The sequence below is a fragment of the Cervus elaphus genome, chromosome 6, assembly GCF_910594005.1.
Source record: "Cervus elaphus chromosome 6, mCerEla1.1, whole genome shotgun sequence".
NCBI lineage: Eukaryota > Metazoa > Chordata > Mammalia > Artiodactyla > Cervidae > Cervus > Cervus elaphus.
In genome coordinates this window covers 29,517,583-29,543,648 of record NC_057820.1, presented here as the reverse complement: position 1 = coordinate 29,543,648, position 26,066 = coordinate 29,517,583, and the positions used below count along the sequence as shown (strand labels likewise).

The 26,066-nt window shown below is 39.8% G+C and overlaps 1 long non-coding RNA gene across 1 annotated transcript in view; it reads left to right on the top strand.

The window, feature by feature from the left end:
• Positions 1-26,066, top strand: part of LOC122696213 — a 47,825-nt gene that overhangs the window by 7,629 nt on the left and 14,130 nt on the right. Inside the window, exon 2 of the long non-coding RNA XR_006341710.1 lies at positions 22,243-22,305. This is a non-coding gene — a long non-coding RNA (uncharacterized LOC122696213). The remainder of the gene's footprint in view (positions 1-22,242; positions 22,306-26,066) is intronic.

Here is a 26,066-nt window from a genome sequence, read left to right as displayed (position 1 = left end):
TTAAAGAGGTTGTCTTTTCTCCATTGTATATCCTTGCCTCCTTTGTCAAAGATAAGGTGTCCATAGGTTCGTGGATTTATCTCTGGGCTTTCTATTCTGTTCCATTGATCTATATTTCTGTCTTTGTGCCAGTACCATACTGTCTTGATGACTGTGGCTTTGTAGTAGAGTCTGAAGTCAGGCAGGTTGATTCCTCCAGTTCCATTCTTCTTTCTCAAGATTACCTTGGCTATTTGAGGTTTTTTGTATTTCCATACAAATTGTGAAATTATTTGTCCTAGTTCTGTGAAAAATACCGTTGGTAGCTTGATAGGGATTGCATTGAATCTATAGACTGCTTTGGGTAGAATAGCCATTTTGACAATATTGATTCTTCCAGTCCATGAACACGGTATGTTTCTCCATCTGTTTGTGTCCTCTTTGATTTCTTTCATCAGTGTTTTATAGTTTTCTATGTATAGGTCTTTTGTTTCTTTAGGTAGATATACTCCTAAGTATCTTATTCTTTTTGTTGCAATGGTGAATGGTATTGTTTCCTTAATTTCTCTTTCTGTTTTTTCATTGTTAGTATATAGGAATGCAAGGGATTTCTGTGTGTTAATTTTATATCCTGCAACTTTACTATATTCATTGATTAGCTCTAGTAATTTTCTGGTAGAGTCTTTAGGGTTTTCTATGTAGAGGATCATGTCATCTGCAAACAGTGAGAGTTTCACTTCTTCTTTTCCTATCTGGATTCCTTTTACTTCTTTTTCTGCTCTGATTGCTGTGGCCAAAACTTCCAACACTATGTTGAAGAGTAGTGGTGAGAGTGGGCACCCTTGTCTTGTTCCTGATTTCAGGGGAAATGCTTTCAATTTTTCACCATTGAGGGTGATGCTTGCTGTGGGTTTGTCATATATAGCTTTTATTATGTTGAGGTATGTTCCTTCTATTCCTGCTTTTTGGAGAGTTTTAATCATAAATGAGTGTTGAATTTTGTCAAAGGCTTTCTCTGCATCTATTGAGATAATCATATGGTTTTTATCTTTCAATTTGTTAATGTGGTGTATTACATTGATTGATTTGCGGATATTAAAGAATCCTTGCATTCCTGGGATAAAGCCCACTTGGTCATGGTGTATGATTTTTTTAATATGTTGTTGGATTCTGTTTGCTAGAATTTTGTTAAGGATTTTTGCAGCTATGTTCATCAGTGATATTGGCCTGTAGTTTTCTTTTTTTGTGGCATCTTTGTCTGGTTTTGGAATTAGGGTGATGGTGGCCTCATAGAATGAGTTTGGAAGCTTACCTTCATCTGCAATTTTCTGGAAGAGTTTGAGTAAGATAGGTGTTAGCTCTTCTCTAAATTTTTGGTAGAATTCAGCTGTGAAGCCATCTGGTCCTGGGCTTTTGTTTGCTGGAAGATTTTTGATTACAGTTTCGATTTCCTTGCTTGTGATGGGTCTGTTAAGATCTTCTATTTCTTCCTGGTTCAGTTTTGGAAAGTTATACTTTTCTAAGAATTTGTCCATTTCATCCAAGTTGTCCATTTTATTGGCATAGAGCTGCTGGTAGTAGTCTCTTATGATCCTTTGTATTTCAGTGTTGTCTGTTGTGATGTCTCCATTTTCATTTCTAATTTTGTTAATTTGGTTCTTCTCTCTTTGTTTCTTAATGAGTCTTGCTAATGGTTTGTCAATTTTGTTTATTTTTTCAAAAAACCGGCTTTTAGCTTTGTTGATTTTTGCTATGGTCTCTTTAGTTTCTTTTGCATTTATTTCTGCCCTGATTTTTAAGATTTCTTTCCTTCTACTAACCCTGGGATTCTTCATTTCTTCCTTCTCTAATTGCTTTAGGTGTATAGTTAGGTTATTTATTTGGTTTTTTTCTTGTTTCTTGATGTAAGCCTGTAATGCTATGAACCTTCCCCTTAGCACTGCTTTTACAGTGTCCCATAGGTTTTGGGTTGTTGTGTTTTCATTTTCATTCATTTCTATACATATTTTGATTTCTTTTTTGATTTCTTCTATGATTTGTTGGTTATTCAGAAGCGTGTTATTTAGCCTCCAGGTGTTTGAATTTTTAACAATTTTTTTCCTGTAATTGAGATCTAATCTTACTGCACTGTGGTCAGAAAAGATGACTGGAATGATTTCAATTTTTTTGAATTTTCTGAGACCAGATTTATGGCCCAGGATGTGATCTATTCTGGAGAAGGTTCCGTGTGCACTTGAGAAAAAGGTGAAGTTGATTGTTTTGGGGTGAAATGTCCTATAGATATCAATTAGGTCTAGCTGGTCCATTGTGTCATTTAAGGTTTGTGTTTCCTTGTTAATTTTCTGTTTAGTTGATCTATCCATAGTTGTGAGTGGGGTATTAAAGTCTCCCACTATTATTGTGTTACTATTAATTTCCTCTTTCATACTTGTTAGTGTTTGCCGTACATATTGCTGTGCTCCTATGTTGGGTGCATATATATTTATAATTGTTATATCTTCTTCTTGGATTGATCCTTTGATCATTATGTAGTGTCCTTCTCTGTCTCTTTTCACATCCTTTATTTGAAAGTCTATTTTATCTGATATGAGTATTGCGACTCCTGCTTTCTTTCGGTCTCCGTTTGCATGAAATATTTTTTTCCAGCCCTTCACTTTTAGTCTGTATGTGTCTCTTGTTTTGAGGTGGGTCTCTTGTAGACAGCATATATAGGGGTCTTGTTTTTGTATCCATTCAGCCAATCTTTGTCTTTTGGTTGGGGCATTCAACCCATTTACATTTAGGGTAATTATTGATAGGTATGGTCCCGTTGCCATTTACTTTGTTGTTTTGGGTTCATGTTTATACAACCTTTCTGCATTTCCTGTCTAGAGAAGATCCTTTAGCATTTGTTGAAGAGCTGGTTTGGTGGTGCTGAATTCTCTCAGCTTTTGCTTATCTGTAAAGCTTTTGAATTCTCCTTCATATCTGAATGAGATCCTTGCTGGATACAGTAATCTAGGTTGTAGGTTATTCTCTTTCATTACTTTCAGTATATCCTGCCATTCCCTTCTGGCCTGGAGGGTTTCTATTGATAGATCAGCTGTTATCCTTATGGGAATCCCTTTGTGTGTTATTTGTTGTTTCTCCCTTGCTGCTTTTAATATTTGTTCTTTGTGTTTGATCTTTGTTAATTTGATTAATATGTGTCTTGGGGTGTTTCGCCTTGGGTTTATCCTGTGTGGGACTCTCTGGGTTTCTTGGACTTGGGTGGCTATTTCCTTCCCCATTTTAGGGAAGTTTTCAGCTATTATCTCCTCGAGTATTTTCTCATGGCCTTTCTTTTTGTCTTCTTCTTCTGGAACTCCTATGATTCGAATGTTGGGGTGTTTCACATTGTCCCAGAGGTCCCTGAGGTTGTCCTCATTTCTTTTGATCCTTTTTTCTTTTTTCCTCTCTGCTTCATTTATTTCCACTATTTTATCTTCTACCTCACTTATCCTATCTTCTGCCTCCGTTATTCTACTCTTGGTTCCTTCCAAAGTGTTTTTGATCTCATTCATTGCATTATTCATTTTTAATTGACTCTTTTTTATTTCTTCTAGGTCTTTATTAAACATTTCTTGTATCTTTTCAATCTTTGTTTCCAGGCTATTTATCTGTAACTCCATTTTGTTTTCAAGATTTTGGATCATTTTTATTATCATTATTCTAAATTCTTTTTCAGGTAGATTCCCTATCTCCTCCTCTTTTGTTTGACTTGGTGGGCATTTTTCATATTCCTTTACCTGTTGGGTATTTCTTTGCCTTTTCATCTTGTTTAGATTGCTGTGTCTGGAGTGGGCTTTCTGTATTCTGGAGGTCTGTGGTTCCTTTTTATTGTGGAGGATTTACCCCGTGGGTGGGGTTAGACGATTGGCTTGTCAAGGTTTCCTGGTTAGGGAAGCTTGCGTCAGTGTTCTGGTGCGTGGAACTTGATTTCTTCTCTTTGGAGAGCAATGGAGTGCCCAGTAATGAGTTTTGAGATGGGTCTATGTGTTAGGTGTGATCTTGGGCAGCCTGTATGTTGGCGTTCAGGGCTATGTTCCTGCGTTGCTGGAGAATTTGCGCGGTATGTCTTGCTGTAAAACTTATTGGCTCTTGGGTGGTGGTTGGTTTCAGTGTAGGTATGGAGGCTTTTGGACGGTCCCTTATTACTTAAAGTTCCATGTAGTCAGGAGTTTTCTGGTGTTCTCAGGTTTTGGGCTTAAGTCTCCTGCCTCTGGATTTCAGTTTTATTCTTCCTGTAGTCTCAGGACTTCTCCAACTATACAGCACTGATAAGAAAACTTCTAGGTTAATGGCGAAAAGATTCTCCCCTGTTAGGGACACCCAGAGAGGTTCACAGAGTTACATGAAGAAGAGGAGAGGGAGGAGGGAGCTAGAGATGAGCAGGAGGAGAAAAAGGGGGACTCAAGAGGAGAGAGACAGATCTACGCAGCTGTCTGTTGCCAGAGTTTTCTCTGTAGCCCAGTCACCTACAAAGATTCACAGAATTGGATTGGGAAGAGAAGGGGAAAGGAGGAACTAGAGGTGTTCTGAGGTAGAAAACAGAGAGTCAAGATTGGGAGAGAATAATCTTCGGTTTAAAAATAGGGCTTCTCTTCTTTTTTTTTTTTTTTGGTAAGGTTATAGTGTATTGAAAATGAAAATTAAGGAGTAGTAGAGGAGTACTAGAGGACTTTAAAAGAAATAAGAGAAAAAGAAAAATAGAAAATAGAAGAGAAAAAGGAAAGAAAAAAAAGAAGAAAAAAGAAAAGAAAAAAAAAAGAAAGAAAAATTTTTTTTTCCCTTAATTAAAAATATCGTAAAAATCTATGGAAATGAAAGTTAAGGAGTAATGGGGGAGTAGTAGGGAATTTTAAAGGAAAATAAAAGAGAAAAAATAAAAAAAGAAAAGAAAAAAAAGTAAAAATATATCTAGGAGTTTCTCTGGAGCTGTTGCGGTCAGTGTGGGTTCGGCTCAGTTTCAGATAGCTCCTCGTTCCAGCTTACACTTCTCGATATCTACAGGCCCCTTCCGGTGTAGTCGGTGTTTTCTACAGGGATTATAATCTGTTGCACCAGTCCCTTCTGAAGCGGTTCCCTTTGTTTATTTGGCTTCTGTTTGCCGGTCTCTTCAGAGCCTCATTTCCGCCCTGACACAGGCGGGAGGAGGTGGACTCTTATTCAGGTAGCTAGTTCCGTCGCTCTGCGGGGAGGGGCTGGCCCTGCGGGGGCGGGCTGGCGCTGCCGGGAGGGGCTGACGCTGCTTTCTCCGTCTGTGCTGCTCAGGCTCCCGGCTGTTCTATATGGAGCGCGCCCCGCGCTGTGGGAGGTTCCAGCCCTCGGGTGTTCCACAAAAGCGCAGAGCGAAAAGCTGCGCCTGCTCTCTCTGCCTTCCCCGTCAGAGCGGTCCAGGCAGCCAGGGCTTGGTGGGCGCACTCTCCCCAGGTGTGGCGCGCCCACTCCCTTCCGCGGACCCAGTCTCAGTTTCCGCTGGCGCCAGTCGGGTGCCTGCGCCTTCTGCCCTCCGCGTCCCCAGCCCCAGTCCCCGCCCGCGCCGGTCGGGTGCCTGCGCCCTGTGTCTCGCCGCGACCTTCCCCTCCCCCCTGCCTCCTGCCTCCGGCGGGGCTGGGCCGGTCCGCAGCCTGTGAGCTCTTCTCTGGACTTGCTTGGTCTCTTTGTTCTGCGAACGGTCAGCGGTGTGTTCGGGCGGTTAATTTTCTCTCTCTCTTTTGGTCTCCCACAGTTCAAGTTGGCAACTCACTGAAGCTCCCTCCAATTGTCCTCAGGGCACTCAGGCCCGGACCCTACCCCAAGCAATGCCGCCTAAGACTCCCTTCCCAGGACGGGTCTCCGTCCTTAGCTCTTTTGTCTCACTTTTTATCTTTTATATTTTGTCCTACCTCCTTTCGAAGACAATGGGCTGCTTTTCTGGGCGCCTGATGACCTCAGCTAGGGATCAGAAGTTGTTTTGTGAAGTTTGCTCTGCATTCAGTTATTCTTTTGATGAATTTGTAGGAGAGAAAGTGGTCTCCCCGTCCTACTCCTCCGCCATCTTGGCTCCTCTCTCCCAATATTTTAATATTTTAAATAATGCTGTGTAAATATCTTTGTATATGTCTTTCCTCTCACGTATCAATAAATATTAAGGATAAATTCCTAGAAGAAATTTCTGAGTTAAAGATGTATATACTTAGAATTTAATTTTGATAGTGCCAAATTTCTCTCAATAGAGCTGGTACCAATGTGTACACTCCTACCAGCAATGTGTGGATATTCCTTTTTATACTTGTTGAAATTAAAAAAATTATTTTTTGCTTATAACATTTTTGCTATGTGGAAACTAAAAAATTTTATGTACTTTAATGATTTCCAGATTGTGTGTTATTATTAGTAAGGCCCTCCCTAGTCTGAGTCTCCTCTTTATAGTTTTTTAATGTTTAAAACTTTTATGAACATTTATAATGGTATAAATGATATGACATAATTTTTCATAGATAGCTATCCCACTTGTTCTAAAGCCATTTACTTAATAATCTCCCACTGATGTTATATGCCAACTTTACACTAAATTCCCTAACATACTTATGTCTGTTTCTAGACCTTCTAGTCTGTTTATTCATCTGTCACTCATTCAGTGGCACCACACTATTTTAATTGATAAAGTTTCAAAATAAATATAATTTTCGTAGGCTGGTTCACCTCTTATTGTTACTTTTATATTTTTTAGAGTTTCCCAGGCTTTTGGCTTTTTTTCTTTTCCATATGTACTTTTTAAATATACCTCACTGTTTTTCCAACAAAAATTCTGATGATATTTTTATTGGAATCATATTAAATTATAGATTTAAATTAGGAAGAATTGCTGTCTTCATGGTGTTGAATCTTCCTAATTATGAACTTGATATTCAGTTTCATGTATTCAAGGTTATTTTTTGTATTCCTTAGTAGTGTTTCAAAATTTTCTTCAAAGTTCTTGCACACTTCTTGTCAAGTTTGTTCTTAAGTATTTTGCAATATTCTGTTATTATTGTAAATGGAATTTAATCTTCCTTTATATTTTTAAACTGATTGTTGTTTGTATTAACACATATGAAGGCAATTAATACTTATATATTAATTTTGTAACCATTCAAATTGCTGATTTCTCTTTTAGTTTCAGTTAATTTTTGTTCCTCCTTCAAGCTAAAATGATTGTTAGATGATCTACAAATTATAATGTTTACCTCCTGCTTTGCTATTTTTATACCTAATTTCTTCTGTTGGCCAATTTCATTGGCTATTGTCTCCTCCAGAACATTATTAGATACTAATGATAGGGATGGTCATCTTTGAGCTAACATATTTAAATCTGTGTAAAGTGATCAAAAAGGCTATAAAATATGCTTCCTTAAAAACACCACAGAGAATATGTTTTTAGAAAGGAAATTACATGAAGTAAAATTGCTTCCTGAAAGGATATCTTATATGTTTGAATCTTTCATGTATTTGTTCAAGTGAATCTTCTCAGGGATATCTTCCCTGACCACCTATTTTAAATCACATCTGCCCCCCTCCACCCCTAGTCCTTTTCATTCCCTTCCTTCATCATGTTATCATAGTCCCAAAGCTACTGCATGTTTCCTTCCACTGGAAACAATAGAAGGGATTTTTCAACCTTCTTTTCATTTACCTATCTTTAGCACTCTATCTTTAGCACCTAGAACAATACCTGGCACATAGTAATGTCTAACAAATACTTGATGGATGACACTTCCTAAGACAGTCCAGGAGAGGTGCTAAATAGCTTTGCTTGCCTCCAGTTAGATGTCAGTATAGAATAGGAATTACCCAAAGATCTAGGTGAGATTTACATTTTGTTGTGACATCCTCATGATTTGAATTTCTGTTATATTTCTTCTTCTCCATAGTAGTGAACAATAAATGAGTGTCTTCATATCCCAGTGGGTGCGGGAAGAAAAGGGCCAGGCGGTGGTAGCTGTAAAGACAAGAATAGGCAGGAATTCCCATAGAGCTCTGACTGGCATCTGTTTTGAAGAACAAAATTATTTTTCATCTCTTTTGTAGCAATAATCACAAAAGTATTTCACTAGAAAGTGTTCACCAGGAGGACTTGAACTTCACAGGACAATCCTAATATTGCTCAAAACAGATGTTCTTTTCTTTGAACCTAATTTACCATTAAAATTAAACACAGGAAAGTTCTGTTACTAACACAGGGAAAGACTTCACCTCTAAAAGAGACAAGTCATGCCCAGAATGTAACTATGATTACTAAGAAAAAGAAAAGGAGGGAGGAAGGCAGAAGGAAGGGAGCGAAAGCTTGTAAGGCTTAAACAAATTAGCTGGCAATATTCTGGGCAAGTTCTGTTGGAAAATTATTCTAGTAGCCTCAATGTGGGAAAATGAGTTGCTCAGCATGACTGCTAAAAATACAGCAAGCAGAAAGACGAGGTTACTGCATGCTGGCACATTTGCTGGGCTAGTGCTTGGTCATTTGTTCTGAGGTCTAGCTCTGGGGGACGATCGATGCCTCTCCTTTGAGTTTGCTCACCACAGGATGAAGATTAGCCTGGACCTGGAGAACATGGAATGAGGCTTAATTCAAACGTAGAAATTGGGGGTCTCCAGTTCAGAGGCGCTTTTCACTTTTGTGCTATTATTGACACCATAGCTAAGCTAAATTTAGACTAGCATTCCTATCTCACCTGATAGGAAAATAGGAAGTTACTGCATTTAGATGGAAATCATGAGTGTCAGTGTGCTATTAACAATGTTTTCAGATAAAAATGGCAAGAGCCACATGTTATGATCCTAAGTGGATTTCAAATCAGTCTCTTGTTCACTGGGACTAGTCTCTTCTCTCCTTGGTACTGTGATTCCTGTTAATATATTCCTTTCCTTCCTTCCATTCCATCCCAGATGGAAATGAAGGGCAGACCTCATCAGTAGAGTAAAGGAAACTGAATCCCATCTTTTGTCTCTCATTTCAATCAGAGGCAAGATGAAAGACCTTCCTATTCTTCTGTTTTTAAAAAATATTTTATTTAACTTTTTTGCCGCACCATGCAGCATGTGGGATCTTAGTTCCCCAACTAGGGATTGAACTTGTGCCTGCTGCAGTGGAAGCAGAGTCTTAACCACCGGGTCATCTGGGAAATCCCTACTATTCTTTATAAGGTATTTCATGATCTTCACATCTTCCTGCTTTCCTCCTTGCTCATTTCACAGAAGAAGCCTGGCCTCTGCCAGTCTCGTGAATATGCCAAGCACACTTGTTCCAGGGACTTTACCCTGATGGTTGCCCTGCTTGGGGTGCTTTCCCCCTAGATCTTTTCATGGCTCATTCCAGCACTTCCTCAGGTTTCTTCTCGAATGTCACCTTATTAAACACGCCTTAGCTGACTACCCTAACCACCTGCCTCTCTGCTCCACGATTCCCCTCACACTGTGTTTATTGTATAAATTATGACAAAGTATGTATTTGTTTGTAGTCTTCCTACACTAGACTGTAAACTCCACTGTCTTCCTACACTAGACTGTAAACTCCACCAGAGCAGAGACTTGTTTTCCTTACCACTATGTTCTCAGTGCCTAGAATGGTTTCTGGAAAATGAAGCAGATGCTTGAAAAACACTGATTGAATGACTAAAAGAATTTTTAAACCTTGGCACTTTACTGTACAAATTTGTTTTTGTTTTCTGTAATGTACTTGATTCTTCTGTAGCATATGGGAATGTACTTGTCATTTAGCATTAGCAATCATTTATGTCTGTGAAATGTTTTATAAATGTGAACAAAATATAATAGGATATTTGTAAAGATTCTGTAGGAAGGTGGTTAGTAAAAAATGATCCTGAAGTTCTTAGAGTATATACTTTTAATTGTGGTTTCTGTCTTTTTCTGCCCATCACACTCAATGTTAGGTAGACAAAGATAGACCAAAATAAGATACTCAGTTCTTCATTATCCATACTAATGAACAAATTGTAACTATTTTGCTTGCATTTATTTCTATACTTTTCCTCAGTTAAAGAAGATCAGTATTTTGGTTGACAAAGTTTGGTTATAGACTATAAAAGGGAAAAAGTAAATATGAAATAATAAGCATTGTAGCAGATGGGTTTGTTATGTATTATACTTAATGATGCCCGAGAATTTGAAAGCAAGATTTTTTATGGATCACACTTCCCCTGTTTTTTCTCCTATTTCCAATAAAAATAGATAGTTAAGTTTTTTTTCTGTACATTAACAAAATAATTATTATCTTGCAAGTATACTGAATGATTATGCATTATTGAGAAAAATCAGGGCAAATGTAAATATTTAGGTTAATCAAGTGTGAGTTTCAGGAAAATGCCTGTTTAGATAGAATGGGCCTCTTTTTGTCTCATTACTTAGAAAAACCTTAAAAAAAAGAAAAAAGAAAAAAAAGAAAAACCTTGATAAGGAAAAACAAGATTTTAGAAGCTCTAAGAAAAAAAGGATGCATTCTACGGAGAAAAGATAGCATGAGGAATGATTTGAATATAGGAGTACTGTGTTTCCGTGAATGGGTTCTGGAAGTTAGCCAACACATTATGGGCTCTCAAAATGCATGAAATCCTTGTTAAATGTACAGTTGGCATTTATTAATTTATTCATTAATTCATTCATTCTTCATTTACTTATCAGACACTATAGAATGTCCACTGTGCTCCAGATTCTTTTTTTTTTTTTACTGAAGTATAGTTGATTTGCAATGTTTCGTTAGTTTCTGGTGTAGGGACACAGTGATTCCCTGGTTGAGGAAGGGCCTCTTGGGATCCAACTGTTTCTATAAAGACTTTCAACTTATCTTTGTTTCAGCCACACTGAAGGACAGGTTCAAAATTTTTGGAGCATAAATCTTATGTAACTTAGAGGTTCCGCTTTAAGAAAAAGAATACAAAATTAGTTACTTGGCTTTGGTAGAGCCTATATAAGAGAGTAAACCTTGATTGACTTCCCTCCCTTTTACTCTCATAGGTACTAGTGCCTTCAATTTCAGAGTGGTTCCAGTGTTGAATGGTGAATTAAATGGTTTCTGTGCAGCTACTTAAATCTCTGCTCAGCAAAATCAGTTTAATTGGTCCATATACTTTCTACTTTTGTTTATTTTGTTAACTTATGTATGTATGCAAGCTCAGTCATGTCCTACTCTTTGTGACCCTATGGACTGTGGCTGCCAGGCTCCTCTGTCCATGGGATTTCCCAGGCAAGAATACTGGAATGGGTTGCCATTTCCTATTCCAGAGGAACTTCTTTCACTCATTTATAATTATTTTTCTGGTTGGTATCATTTTCTTGTAAGTTTTTAGGAGGGAGCCGAGCAAAACGAGATTGTTTAATCTGACAAGCTTAAACAGATCTTCCCTAAACTCATCTTGGAGTTGGAAGAAATCTCAAAAATCATCTAGTTCAGGGATTCTTAACCTAAATCTTAAGGTTTGTGACTTACCTCCTAAAATTTGGAAAACTCAGTAGTGGCCACAGGACTGGAAAAGATCAGTTTTCATTCCAATCCCTAAGAAAGGTAATGCCAAAGAATGCTCAAACTACTGCACAATTGCACTCATCTCACATACTAGTAAAGTAATGCACTCAAAATTCTCCAAGCCAGGCTTCAGCAATATGTGAACCGTGAACTTCCAGATGGTCAAGCTGGTTTTAGAAAAGGCAGAGGAACCAGAGATCAAATTGCCAACATCCACAGGATCATCAAAAAAGCAAGAGAGTTCCAGAAAAACATCTATTCCTGCTTTATTGACTATGCCAAAGCCTTTGACTGTGTGGATCACAATATACTGTGGAAAATTCTTCAGAAGATGGGAATACCAGACCACCTGACCTGCTTTCTGAAAACCTGTATGCAGGTCAGGAAGCAACAGTTAGGAATGGACTGAACAACAGACTGGTTCCAAATAGGAAAAGGAGTACTTCAAGGCTGTATATTGTCACCCTGCTTATTTAACTTATATGCAGAGTACATCATGAGAAACGCTGGGCTGGATGAAGCATAAGCTGGAATCAGGATTGCCGGGAGAAATTTCAATAACCTCAGATATGCAGATGACACCACCCTTATGGCAGAAAGTGAAGAGGAACTAAAGAGCCTCTTGATGAAAGTGAAAGAAGAGAGTGAAAAAGTTGGCTTAAAGCTCAACATTCAGAAAACTAAGATCATGGCATCTGGTCCCACCACTTCATGGCAAATAGATGGGGAAACAGTGGCTGACTTTATTTTTGGGGGCTCCAAAATCACTGCAGACGGTGATTGCAGCCATGAAATTAAAAGATGCTTACTCCTTGGAAGGAAAGTTATGACCAACCTAGACAGCATATTAAAAACCAGAGACATTACTTTGCCAACAAACGTCCGTCTAGTCAAGGCTATGGTTTTTCCAATAGTCATGTATGGATGTAAGAGTTGGACCATAAAGAAAGCTGAGCACCAAAGAATTCATGCTTTTCAACTGTGGTGTTGGAGAAGACTTTTGAGAGTCCCTTGGACTGCAAGGAGATCCAACCAGTCCATCCTAAAGGAGATCAGTCCTGGGTGTCCATTGGAAGGACTGATGTTGAAGCTGAAACTCCAATCCTTTGGCCACCTCATGTGGAGAGCTGACTCATTTGAAAAGACCCTGATGCTGGGAAAGACTGAGGGCAGGAGGAGAAGGGGATGACAGAGGATGAGATGGTTGGATGGCATCACCAACTCAATGGACTTGGGTTTAGGTGGACTCCGGGAGCTGGTGATGGACAGAGAGGCCTGGCGTGCTGCGGTTCATGGGATCGCAAAGAGTCGGACACAACTGAGCGACTGAACTGAACTGAACCTCCTAAAATTATGTGCAGAATTTTGTATGGAAGTGTTCGTATTTTTTTTTTCCTAGGGAGAAGATCTATACCTCTTATCAGAGTCTCAAAAGTTAATATCCCTTGATATTCATAGTTGAGGGAGCTATGGTTAAGAGAGACAGATGTCAGACAGCTCCTTGATTCTATGGATCTGACAATAGAACAGCCTTGATTCTTAAAGAGGTCAATCAAAGGAGGAATGTTTCAAGCTGTGAGATTTCATACTCCAGTTTTCCTAAACACATGCCAGTCCTCTCTCTTGGGTATGTAAATATGGACCTATGCAGAATTTTTGTTCTTGCTTAGTTGAAACCCTTTTCTCTTATTTAATGAGAGTTTTGTCTTCCTTTGTGAAGAAGTCATATTCCTTGAGAAAGTGATGTACATGGTCATAAATCAAGTCACCTTAACTGTACTTATCCCAGGTTTGGTCATTCCGGGAGGCCTGTGTCTCAGGCTTCCTTAAATTTGCAAGGTCTCTAGAAGTCTATCTACAAAAGGGGCTGAGCAGCCTGCTCAGCAATAACTCACCCTGAAGAAATAAGGGCTGGAGGTGGCCGGGGGTTGGTGGGGGTGGGATACTTTGGGGGCACATTGACGTTGCTTTCTTCGTCTCACACTCTCTCCAGTCCCCACACATCCTTGTCTGAGTGCTAGGGAGGGCCTGTGGAACATTGGAAGAACAAAGTGTTGCTGTTTTGAGATCTGCGTAATAATTTATGAAGGAAGTTGTGGAGATCTATCCCCTAATCTGGGCTTCCCTGGTGGCTCAGTGGTAAAGAATCTGCCTGCGGTGCAGGAGCTGCAGGAGATGCAAGTTCGATCCCTGGGTTGGGACCCTGGGTTGGGATCCTCCCTTCAAGGAGGGCATGACAACCCACTCTAGTATTCTTGCCTGGAGAATCCCATGGACAGAGAAGCCTGGCAGGTTACAGCCCATAGAGTCCCAAAGAGTCATACACGACTGAAGTGACTTAGCCCAGAGGCACATCCCCTACTTTGATGGAATGTGACGTAATGTTTGTTCTTTATCAGCTTTCAGGTGCTTCTATGGCAGAGCTGAAGCTCTCAGTGGCTTTGGCAGTCATCTCAGGGAGCCAGGACTGCAGGAAGGTGGTTGTCAGTTGTTCATTGTTGAGAACTCTCGTATTTAGAGACACTTTCTGGGGAGAGAAAGGGGCTTTTTGAGTCTTGTAATTGCTAGGCATTCCTGTTCCAAACCTATGATTTGGTCAAGGCAGGGAAAACCTGAGCACATATGCAATGTGTTAGGACACCTAGGGCTGTAGAAGAGATATGTCCTTTTGTATGTTGAATTTCAGGCATGCTATTCCTTTAAAAAGTCTGTAGCCAGGATGGTGTCCAGGTATCATCAAATACTCAGGCCCCATGATGACAGGATTTGAATTTCACCAAAAGGAAGTGCTGGCATTTGATGGTGGACCATTTTTCCACAGAAGCCAGGCTGCCTGCAAGTCACTGTATGTCACTGCCTGGAGACAACCTCCTCTGTGGGTACCACCTTTATTGGAAGCAGAAAGAAGAAGTGAAGTGCAAGGGCTATGGGCTGTTCCCACAGCTGAGCGATGCTGACAGTCTTCTCCGGTGGGATTGATATATTGATCTGCTCTCTGGAGGGCAGTGACCTCCTAGTGGGAGAAGTCTGGCTAATCCCTCAGCTTCTCTGACAGCAGGTCCGGAAGGATCCTGTTGCCAGGAATCTAAGGTAGTTGTTACCTTGACAGCAGAAGTGCAGCATGCGTGCATCTCTCCGGTCCCCTTGTGGTCCTTCGCTGTCACACCTGTGTGTTTATACCTGGGCAGGGCTCGGGAAGGTAGAGCCCTCGGGTAGCCCCCATGGCTGCCACCTGCCCTCTTCAGGAGGCCGGGCCAGGCCCGCTGGGGTCAGCATGCAGTCTCTTTTTGCCGCCCTCTCAGACAGCACCTGATGGGACTGCGTAAGCCGGAGGGGCATCTCTCATTGAAGCCAGCATGATCCCTGATACAGGCAAAGTGCTGGGTGAGTAAAGGCACCTGCGCTTTCAATAAACCGATCAGCTGAGATGCTTCTCCAGTAGGACATGTGAGAGGATGGCTAGCTGCCCTTTCCACCATGTTTCTGGGCATTACTGCATCAGAATTATCTCCAGTGTTTCTGCTGCTCCTGCCTTTCCCTCTTTCATTATTTTCCTTTATTCATATATTCACATACTTTGTAAATTGAGGACTGCTTATATATATGGGCTTTTAAGTGTCTGGGAGTGATTTGGGGGGCTTTTTAGATTTGGGGCCAGCTCTGACATCACTGTTAAGGCTCAGCTCCTCCTCATCTCACCTGGATTTATATCCACTGTCATCCCTGCTTCAGGTGTCACGTCTCCCCTTAGACCATCAGGCTTCAGGCTAAAATTCTGGTTATTACATGAAGTTTCATTTAAAACAGGTTCAAGTTTCACATGTTTCTCATTGTTTGCAATTGAAGCAATTGTCATCATGATGTATTATAAGTGGATATATTTGGTCATTTGCAGTTTCTTCTTTCTTTTCCTCTTCCCTTCCCATTCCCCTTTTTAACCAAAAAAATTCCTCTTATAAGATTTCCTATCTTAGAAGTATACAAAAACGTTGGAAAGAATGATCTAATTCAGACGTGTGTTTTATTTAATCATGATTTTCTTCCTCTGAAGCATGAGCTTCCCTTGTAGCTCAGGTGGTAAAATCTGCCTGCAATGCAGGAGACCAGGGTTTGATCCCTGGGTCGGGAAAATGCCCTGAAGAAGGGAATGGCAGCCCACTCCAGTCTTCTGGCCTGGGAAATCCCATGGACAGAGGAGCCTGACAGGCTACAGTCCATGGAGTCACCAAGAGTTGGATACGACTGAGCAACTAAACACATTCTCTGAAGCACAGAGTCTTTCATAAACGTGCTGTCTTTCACAGTAGCAAGTGATGGTGACTTGAACATCTCAGCTTTTCCCACCCTGGGAGCACAAGCATTCACGTCTCAATTCCTCTATGCCTCACCTACCCATCACGGTTAGTGTGGAGCTCCCCTCCTCCATGTACTTGTGGAAACTCCCTCACAAGATGCTTTTCCTTTCATCCATGCTGAGCCCAGCTGGAGCTCATTTCTGAGCCTTCCTATACTGAGAACCACTGCTGCCAAAACCGGGACTCTGCCGTTGCTACTGCAGTCGAGCTGCAGATTCCAGCAAAAGGCTTGGTCCTGCTGCCTCACTGGTGTCAGCCTGTCACAACGCTGCCATCACTGCCTTGGTGTGGTTCTCATCTCAGATACTGCAGCCAACGAAACATCATTTGCAAAGTGAGAGAAAGAATGCTTCCTTGCTCTATGTGAACGGTGAAGACAAAGGGTTCTAGAATAGGCTTGCTTAGCCGTAAAGCACGGTGAGTTAGATAGACAGTGCTGTCCCCCTGACTTGAATGGCATTGCTCCTGCTGCAGCCAGAACTTCCACCTGGAACTAATCTGGTTGGAACTCTGATGTTGCAGCTGTCTTTGAGCCTGGTAAGTTGGGACTTTGCGGCCGCCAACACCTTCTCGTTTGGGATCCTTGCTAATAGCTTCACCAATTTTGTTTTGGAGAATGAAAATCTGTTTTTTCCCTTCAGTTTGGGGAATGGTGCAGAGGTCTTTACCCTAAAGTTCCTCAGTTGTGAGCCAGATGTTAATTCATATGCACAGGGCTCCAACATGCTGCTGGAACACCTGGGTGCTCCTGGGTTCTGCTGTGAGCTGCTAAATTCTCTGCCCTCCACTTGGGTCCTTTTGCTGAATTTACTGTACCAGGCATTTAGCTCCCTTTGGTAAATTTTCTGTTGTCTCTTGTTGTTTCTGATTTTACTTGAGTTTCCCTCAATTAAACACACATAGTTGTATATGTGTGAAACCTAACTGGGGTCAGGGTTTAACTATTTGCCCAGAAGGATCCACAGTCTCAAGTAATTGAGTTTATTTCAGTAAATTCTGTGTCTGAAGGAGGGGATAAGGATGGTAGATGTCCTCTTATTCTTCCTAACTTGGATGTGTCTGAGTCTGGGATCCGGCCCAGCATCTGCATTCAGTCATCGTTCAGGTTTCAAACATTTCATTTACATATGGCTCCCCCTGAAACAGGACACTGTATCCTCTCAGCCCCCTCTCTCCTCCCATGCTCTATCTAACCATGACTTTGACATCTTCCCTCTCCCCAAACTGCCTGCTCCGAATAGCCACCAAACCGCTCCATGTTCCTTGCATTTACCAATGGCTGGTCAATCTCTTTCCTGTGGCCTTATTTCTCTTTTCTCAGAAGAGAGTATACATTGTCTATCAATACTTTCCCTACCTCACAGTATGTAATTGTCTATTTTCACAACTTTTCCCACCTCAGTTGTGCAGTTGAAATGATAAACTATTTCACACATTCAGAAAATTACATTGAAGTAAAAAACTTTCAAATATTCAGGAATTTATAGAAATGAATATAACAGATACCATTAACCATCTCTTTTTTTAAAATTTATTTTTATTAGTTGGAGGCTAATTACTTTACAATATTGTAGTGGTTTTTGCCATACATTGACATGAATCAGCCATGGATTCACATGTGTTCCCCATCCTGATCCCCCCTCCCACCTCCCTTCCCTTCCCATCCCTCTTGGTCTTCCCAGTGCACCAGCCCCGAGCACTTGTCTCATACATCCAACCTGGGCTGGTGATCTGTTTCACACTAGATGATATACATGTTTCAATGCTATTCTCTCAGATCATCGCCTTCTTCCACAGAGTGCCAAAGTCTGTTCTATACATCTGTGTCTCTTTTTCTGTCCTGCATATAGGGTTATCGTTACCATCTTTTAAAATTCCATATATATGCATTAGTATACTGTATTGGTGTTTATCTTTCTGGCTTACTTCACTCTGTATAATGGGCTCCAGTTTCATCCATCTCATTAGAACTGATTCAAATGTATTCTTTTTAATGGCTGAGTAATATTCCATTGTGTATATGCACCATAGCTTTCTTATCCATTCATCTGCTGATGGGCATCTAGGTTGCTTCCATGTCCTGGCTATTATAAACAGTGCTGCAATGAACATTGGGGTACACGTGTCTCTTTCAGATCTGGTTTCCTCAGTGTGTATGCCCAGGAGTGGGATTGCTGGGTCATATGGCAATATTCTATGCCAAAAGTTCTATTTCCAGTTTTTTAAGGAATCTCCACACTGTTCTCCATAGTGGCTGTACTAGTTTGCATTCCCACCAAAAGAGGGTTCCCTTTTCTCCACACCCTCTCCAGCATTTATTGCTCGTAGACTTTTGGATAGCAGCCATTCTGACTGGCATGTAGTGGTACCTCATTGTGGTTTTGATTTACATTTCTCTGATAATGAGTGATGTTGAGCATCTTTTCATGTGTTTGTTAGCCATCTGTATGTCTTCTTTGGAGAAATGTCTGTTTAGTTCTTTGGCCCACTTTTTGATTGGGTCTTTTATTTTTCTAGAATTGAGCTGCAGGAGTTGCTTGTATATTTTTGAGATTAATCCTTTGTCTGTTTCTTCGTTTGCTATTATTTTCTCCCATTCTGAAGGCTGTCTTTTCACTTTTCTTATAGTTTCCTTTGTTGTGCAAAAGCTTTTAAGTTTCATTAGGTCCCACTTGTTTAGTTTTGCTTTTATTTCCAATATTCTGGGGGGTGGGTCATAGAGGATCTTGCTGTGATTTATGTCGGAGAGTGTTTTGCCTATGTTCTCCTCTAGGAGTTTTATAGTTTCTGGTCTTACATTTAGATCTTTAATCCATTTGAGTTTATTTTTGTGTATGGTGTTAGAAAGTGTTCTAGTTTCATTCTTTTACAAGTGGTTGACCAGTTTTCCCAGCACCACTTGTTAAAGAGGTTGTCTTTTCTCCATTGTATATTCTTGCCTCTTTTGTCAAAGATAAGGTGTCCATAGGTTCATGGATTTATCTCTGGGCTTTCTATTTTGTTCCATTGATCTATATTTCTGTCTTTATGCCAGGACCATACTGTCTTGATGACTGTGGCTTTGTAGTAGAGTCTGAAGTCAGGCAGGTTGATTCCTCCAGTTCCATTCTTCTTTCTCAAGATTACTTTGGCTATTCGAGGTTTTTTGTATTTCCATACAAATTGTGAAATTATTTGTCCTAGTTCTGTGAAAAATACCGTTGGTAGCTTGATAGGGATTGCATTGAATCAATAGATTGCTTTGGGTAGTATACTCATTTTCACAATATTGATTCTTCCAGTCCATGAACACGGTATATTTCTCCATCTGTTTGTGTCCCCTTTGATTTCTTTCATCAGTGTTTTATAGTTTTCTAAATGTAGGTCTTTTGTTTCTTTAGGTAGATATACTCCTAAGTATTTTATTCTTTTTGTTGCAATGGTGAATGGTATTGTTTCCTTAATTTCTCTGTTTTCTCATTGTTAGTGTATAGGAATGCAAGGGATTTCTGTGTGCATTAACCATCTCTTAACAACAAATATTTACATTTTGCCATCTTTGTTTGAGACATTTTGAAATAAATGCAGCAAAGCAGGTATAAAGTCTTCTACTTACTCCCTAGCCCACAACTCCCTAAGTTGCCCAGAAGTAACTAGTCCCGAGGTAGATTTTTTCTGCTTCCCATAAAAGTTTTATGCATTTCATTTACATGTTTGTGTCCATATCAATACATAATGTTATATTATGGGTTTAAAAATTCAATGTATAATATTATTCAGTACATAACACATTCCAACTTGATTTCTTCATTCAAGCTTAAGTTTTTCAGATTTTTCCCCCCCATGTTGCTACATTAGATACAATTAATTTGTTTTAACTACTATAAAGATTACATTTGAGACTATACCACAACTGGATATATCCATTTCTTAGTTGATAAGACAATGAGCTACTTTGGAAATAGAAGTTCCATTCTTTCCCACTCTTCCACATTTTGTCTTCAGTTCAGTTCAGTTACTCAGTCATGTCCAACCCTGTGACCCCATGGACTTCAGCACGCCAGACTTCCCTGTCCATCACCAACTCCCAGAGCTTACTCAAATTCATGTCCATCTAGCCAGTGATGCCATCCAACCATCTCATCCTCTCTTGTCCCCTTCTCCTGCATCAGAGTCTTCTCCAATGAGTTGGTTCTTCACATCAAGTGTCTAGAGTATTGGAGTTTCAGCTTTAGCATCAGTCTTTCCAATGAATATTCAGGACTGATTTCCTTTAGGATGGACTGATTTGATCTCCTTGGAGTACAAGGGACTCTCAAGAACCTTTTCCGACACTGTAGTTCAAAAGCATCAGTTCTTCGGTGCTCAGCTTTCTTTATAGTACAACTCTGACATCCATACATGACTTCTGGAAAAATCATAGCTTTGACTGGACGGACCTTTGTCTTACTACCACTTAAAATTTCATTATTACTTCCTAATTCTAATCACTGTAGTTGTTGTTCAGTCATTAACAGGCCATCTGGACAGGCTATCCAGACAGGCCATCAAGATTAAGGGGAATACCTTGTATTTGCATCTGCCTTCAATGCAGGAGACCCCGTTTCAACTCCTGGGTCGGGAAGATCCACTGAAGAAGGGATAGGCTACTCACTCCAGTATGCTGCTTCCCTGGTGGCTCAGCTGGTAAAAGAATCCGCCTACAATGTGGGAGACCTGGGTTCAATCTCTGGGTTGGGAAGATCCCCTGGAGAAGGGAAAGGCTACCACTCCAGTATTCTGGCCTGGAGAATTCCATGGACTGGATAGTCCATGGGGTCACAAAGAGTAGGACACAACTGAGAAACTTTAATTTAATTTAATTTTGGCTTAAGGGATTTTAGTGACTGTCTTCATTCTCATAACTCCTGTGTTGTATCGCTACTCCCTTGGGGTATTATTCAGTAAAATACACACAGATGTTATTGAAAAAAACATGGTTTATTATTTTCTGGGAAAAATGCTAAGGCTAAAGGTAGTATGGGAACCTCTTCAGAGTGGTTCTTTTTTCCCAACTCTCAAATGATTTGTAGAGATTACTCAAAGATTGGTTATTTCAAGTGGCTCTGGGTGTGTTAAGTCATTTCAGTCATGTCCTACTCCACGACCCTATGGACTATACCCACCAGGCTCCTCTGTCCATGGGATTCTCCAGGCAAGAATACTGGAATGGGTTGCCATTTCCTTCTGGGGATCCTCCCAACCCAGGAGTTGAACCTGCATCTGTTGCCCCTGCGTTGGCAGTCAGCTTCTTTATCACTAGCACCACCTAGGAAGCTCTACTAGGACAAAACAGTGACTGTAGTGATTATAGCCAGAGACAGTGGGGGAAATAATGCTAGACACTTGCACACAAGGAAGGCTGTTCATTGTGGATATACTTTAAACAACGATGCATTAACCCTGAGGATGAGCTGAGGGTATGTGTGTTGGTTAATTCCCCAAATCTCAAGTAATCAGCAATGGGTCATGGTCCTTTCACAGTCTGGGTTCATATTTTCTTTACTCTGTGGGAATTTAATTTCTTTCACAGGGACAGAAAATAAAGAGCTATGAGCTTTGGGAAATACTGCATGTCTATGGCTCATAACATTAGTTTTGCACCTACTTTCCAAAACTGCATGCATTATGCAAAGACTTTCCCAAGTGTAAGAACACCTATTATAACACCTAAAATAACATGAAAACATTTTATTGCATTTGTACAATAACTATTAAATCTTTGAGAACCATATGTAGACCATATGTAGAACTACACGGTAAAGCAATATAAAGATTTTCATTAAGGGACAAGATAGGAGATCATGTATGTAAACAGGAACTGGCAGTCTGCTAAGTAAGGAAAATCTGGTCACAAATTCTATGTTAAAATTCATTTTAAGTATGAATTATTTTTTAAGAGAATCAAATCCTATGGTTAATGAATTCCAATAGATTTCTATTGTTCTATATCTGAATAGGATTCTATTTTTGTATATCTTCTTATAGGGACTTTTTCATTTTGACAAACATTTAAAAATAAATATTTGTATTTATGTGTTTTAAATCTTAGTAAGAGATTAGGAATATATAACCTTATAGAAGTTCTTATAGAGATTTGTTGTGGTAAATTTTCTATATATTTTCTAGAAATAAATCTTTGTTTTTTAAGCATTTTGCCAGTTAATGGAAATTTGCACATCATATTACCTCAGCAATGAGTGTAGAAATCTAAAAATAGAATGCCAAAAACAGAACCTGAAAGGGGGGTAAAAGAGAAGAAATGAAGAAGAGATTCTTATATGGATTTAGGTATCATGAGGTATCATACTTTCAAAGAAAAATTTATATCATTTGAAATTTACCAAGTAATTGTTATTTTTCTTTTTACAGATACCTGCACCTGTTTCATAACCTCTCCTGGCTATAAACCTGAGCACCGATGCTTGACTTATTGTAAGTCAGAAAGTTATGTATGGAAAAAAAACAGCTTTGCATTTTAACCTCTTTCCTGTCTTTACTTTAAAAAAATTAGATTTAAATCAAAAATGGTTAGGAAGAGAAAACCCTTTTTGTTTCTGTAAGCAAATGTCTGAGCTTGTTCTGAATTGATAAACTGCATAGGCCTAGCTTTACTAAGTTAAACTCCCAGAGTTCCTTTTGTGATACTGGTGGGTACTCAAATCATTGCTATTGTTGATAATGAATATAGGTAATAAGGAGGGTAGAGATGCATTTTTCCCTTTTATGACTTGGTGTAAAAAATTCCTTTTCAAACTATTGTAGGAGGATATCTGTAAGGACTTTATGGTGGGTCATTTATGCATCCTCGTATAATTTGTTCTAGATACAACAATTTTTATCTTCTCATGGAAACAAATTGGAAAGAAATAATGAGACGCCATTTGGAATTGTTGGCAACTTTAAATGTTCACACACAAAAAAAATGAAGTCACAAAAGCAGGGGAACAAAAGGCCTCATCCTGGCTGATTAGATGATTTAACCAGCAGTTGTTGTTGGCACCAAAATGTCAGCTAGAATTTTAAAAAAAATCTCAGAGGCCTGGTAACTCTGTCCTCTGTGGGGAAAAGATCTAAAATGTATTCCTCAGTATATCTCTTGGTATACAGATTTCCCTTATGAATTTCTAATTGGAAGAAAAATATAAGGATATGGCATTGCAAGAAAAGCCAGCAGTGAGGCAAACAAGAGTAAAAAGCAGGGCTCTACTGCAAAGGAGCTTTATCCTTTGCAGTTTGGGAAGCAGTCAGAGTATCAAGTCTTGTTCTATTGTGGTGTCTCCTCCTGCTGGCATTGAAATTCCTGTGGCTTACATACTGATGTTCAGAGGGAAAGACCCCAGGAAAAATAGACTGGCAATGTACTCATATGTATTGTAAAGAGCCTCTGCAGTGGAGTAGCACATATAAGATCTTTTTCCAAACATTAAGCAGTATCTGTCTATTTTGGGCATCACATTAAAAATAGGGCTCATGTTGTTGTGATATAGAAAAAAGTGCTTTCAAGGAGAATTCATGTTCAGTTGTATGTACCACTTTAAAACATTTAAGGCTGCAGTGCTTGTATAGATGATGCTCATTTGTTAGTGAAGCTTATTAGTTGTATGTGTCTCAGCCCTTAGTGTACATACAAGGATATGTGGTCAGGGGGAGCTCTGAGTGTCTTCTGACAAATCTCCACATGTTAATAGGGAATATTAACCACATACAGCAAAGTTAATGAAGCTCTTTATTCTGTGTTTTTTGTTATTTATTTAGCACTTTTGGGGGGGTTATAAGAAGCTGGATATCTTGTGCTTATGTCCAGCTCACGTGATAGTTTTCATTCTCCCAGGAGAAGTTTCTTTCTTCTCCTGCACAGTCTTCAGTGAAGTCCCCCCCAGAGCCAAGTTCTATATTTCTAGCTTGACTCTGTTGACTTTTGTTTTAGCTATACTCTTATCAGTTTTCAATGAACAGGCTAAAAGGTAAGCAATTGAATTTTTTAAAAAAATCTATACAGCTGGACTTGTTTCAAATTGTTGTTCAGTAAAATCATATGTGTCAGTTTTACACATCGTATAATATGAGCATACTGTATGTAATCTTCTTGGGAGAACATTATAAACCTAACCATGTTAAGAAGCAGGTCTAAGCTTCACAGTGAGCTCTTGTGAACTATCCAGCTTGAATTTCTTCCTTACTGCTGTGTGAAGCCATTCTGTACTACTCTCCAGTGAGATGCAAGAGCCAGCAAACAGCAAGTAAAACCCTACATCTTGGAAAAGATCAATAGACAGAGCATTTGATCACAGAAGAGCAGAAATGAGTTTCAGGGGGGATTCTAAAGGCCAGATGGCCCTGCAGAGGTATGCCAAGATTTCAGAGGTCCCAGGTCAACCAAGCCAACAAATGGATTGCACTGTGCCTATTATACAGGTAGTACTAGGGTAAGGGGGCTTTCCTGGTGGCTCAGACGGTAAAGCGTCTGCCTGCAATGTGGGAGACAGGGTTCAATCCCTGGGTTGGGAAGATCCCCTGGAGAAGGAAATGGCAACCCACTCCAGTACTCTTGCCTGGAAAATCCCATGGACAGAGGAGCCTGGGGTCGCAAAGAGTCTGACATGATCGAGCAACTTCACTTTCTTTCCCTAGGGTAAGGAGTCCTGGCTATTTAGCAGAAAAGATGTATACAGGATTAGAAAAAAAACCTGGGAGTTTCTACTTAGCTTTTTCCTAATAGTGGCTGGATTCTGTGATCTTTGTGTCTGCTGCCTTTTGCTGATTTGCTCTGTTGCTTATTGATTGCACCGGTTCTGCTTAGATGCTGTGTGATTCTCTCTGACTACCCTCCTTTCCTTATATAATTACTTACTGAGTTGCTGATAAATCCTGAGCAGTGTGCTAAAGCTGTATATATGATGAACAAGATGACTGTGGCTTTTGCCTTTCTGGAGTTTATGGTCTAGTGAGGAACAAAGGAAATGGGATGAGTAGTTACAATAATACATAGAAAGGAATAAAAAAGAGAAGGTACAGAGCCCTTTAGGCACACATAGCAGGGGAGCATAATGTAATCTAGAGGGCAGAGGTCTCTCTGGAAGGGATATTCAGGATGCGGCTTGTAGGAAAAGTACAAGTTTACTAGCAAGTAAGGGAATATGCCAGATAGAGAACCCAGTGTGCATGAAGTTGTAAAGCTGAGAGACTTTGGCAGAGCTGAGCAGTTGGAGGGTGAGGTGGTTGGAAGGATAAAATGGAGGGTTCCGAAGGATTTCTATTTCTTTCTCTTCTGTCCTGTATACTAGGATATGAGGGAGGCATGGTGGAGGGGGGGGAGAGGGTTTTGCTGGGCACAGAAATTTAAATTTTGGCAAGAGGAAGTACTTCATTGGAAGTGGAAGTATGTCTCCAGAAATGCATCATGGGAGCAGAAACTGAATGATCTACAAGAGCAGAGGATTGGGGTTAGATTAGGATTAAGTTATCGATATAGTGTGGCTCCTAGTAGGCTGGAGGGTGAAGTGAAGGGGAAATAGTTTGACAAGCAATAGAATGTAGAAGTAACTGAGATAACCCAGACAATATGTGTAGAGAAAGGAAAGAAAACTTAAGAATCCTGAAGAACATTGGCCTTGAAGTGACAGACAGAGGAAGAGCTGCAAAAAAAATTGAGCAGGAGAGACCAGAAAGCAAGGGGAAGAACTAGTAAACAGTGATATCACAGAAGTGACAGGAAGAGTCCTTTCAAGGCTGGGACTTACCTCAGGACACAAAATTTAAGAGGGTACCAAAAATCCCAGTGATTATGATAGGTAATGTTTTAATGCAGTGTTTGGAAAAAACCAAGTTAATGTAAAAAGCCATGATAAAACATCAAACTTTTAAATAAAGACAAGATCAGAATTATTGAATTTTCCTTTTTGCCTCAGGCTTCAATAGTCTCCTCGGGATACTATTACACAATTAGATTTAGAAATCTTTCATATTTAGATATCTAATATTTTGATCACATAGAAAGAGAAAGTGATAAGCCGTATTAAATGTAGCTGAGAAGTCAGTCAGGAAATGGGTTGAAAAGAGCTCATTGGATATGGAGACAAGCAAGCTATTACTATTAGATCTTTTCTTTACTGTGTTTTAGTAAATCATAATGGGGGTTATCTTATGTCTCTGCAAACATGATTACCATGTGACCTTTTCTGAATTAGGAGATT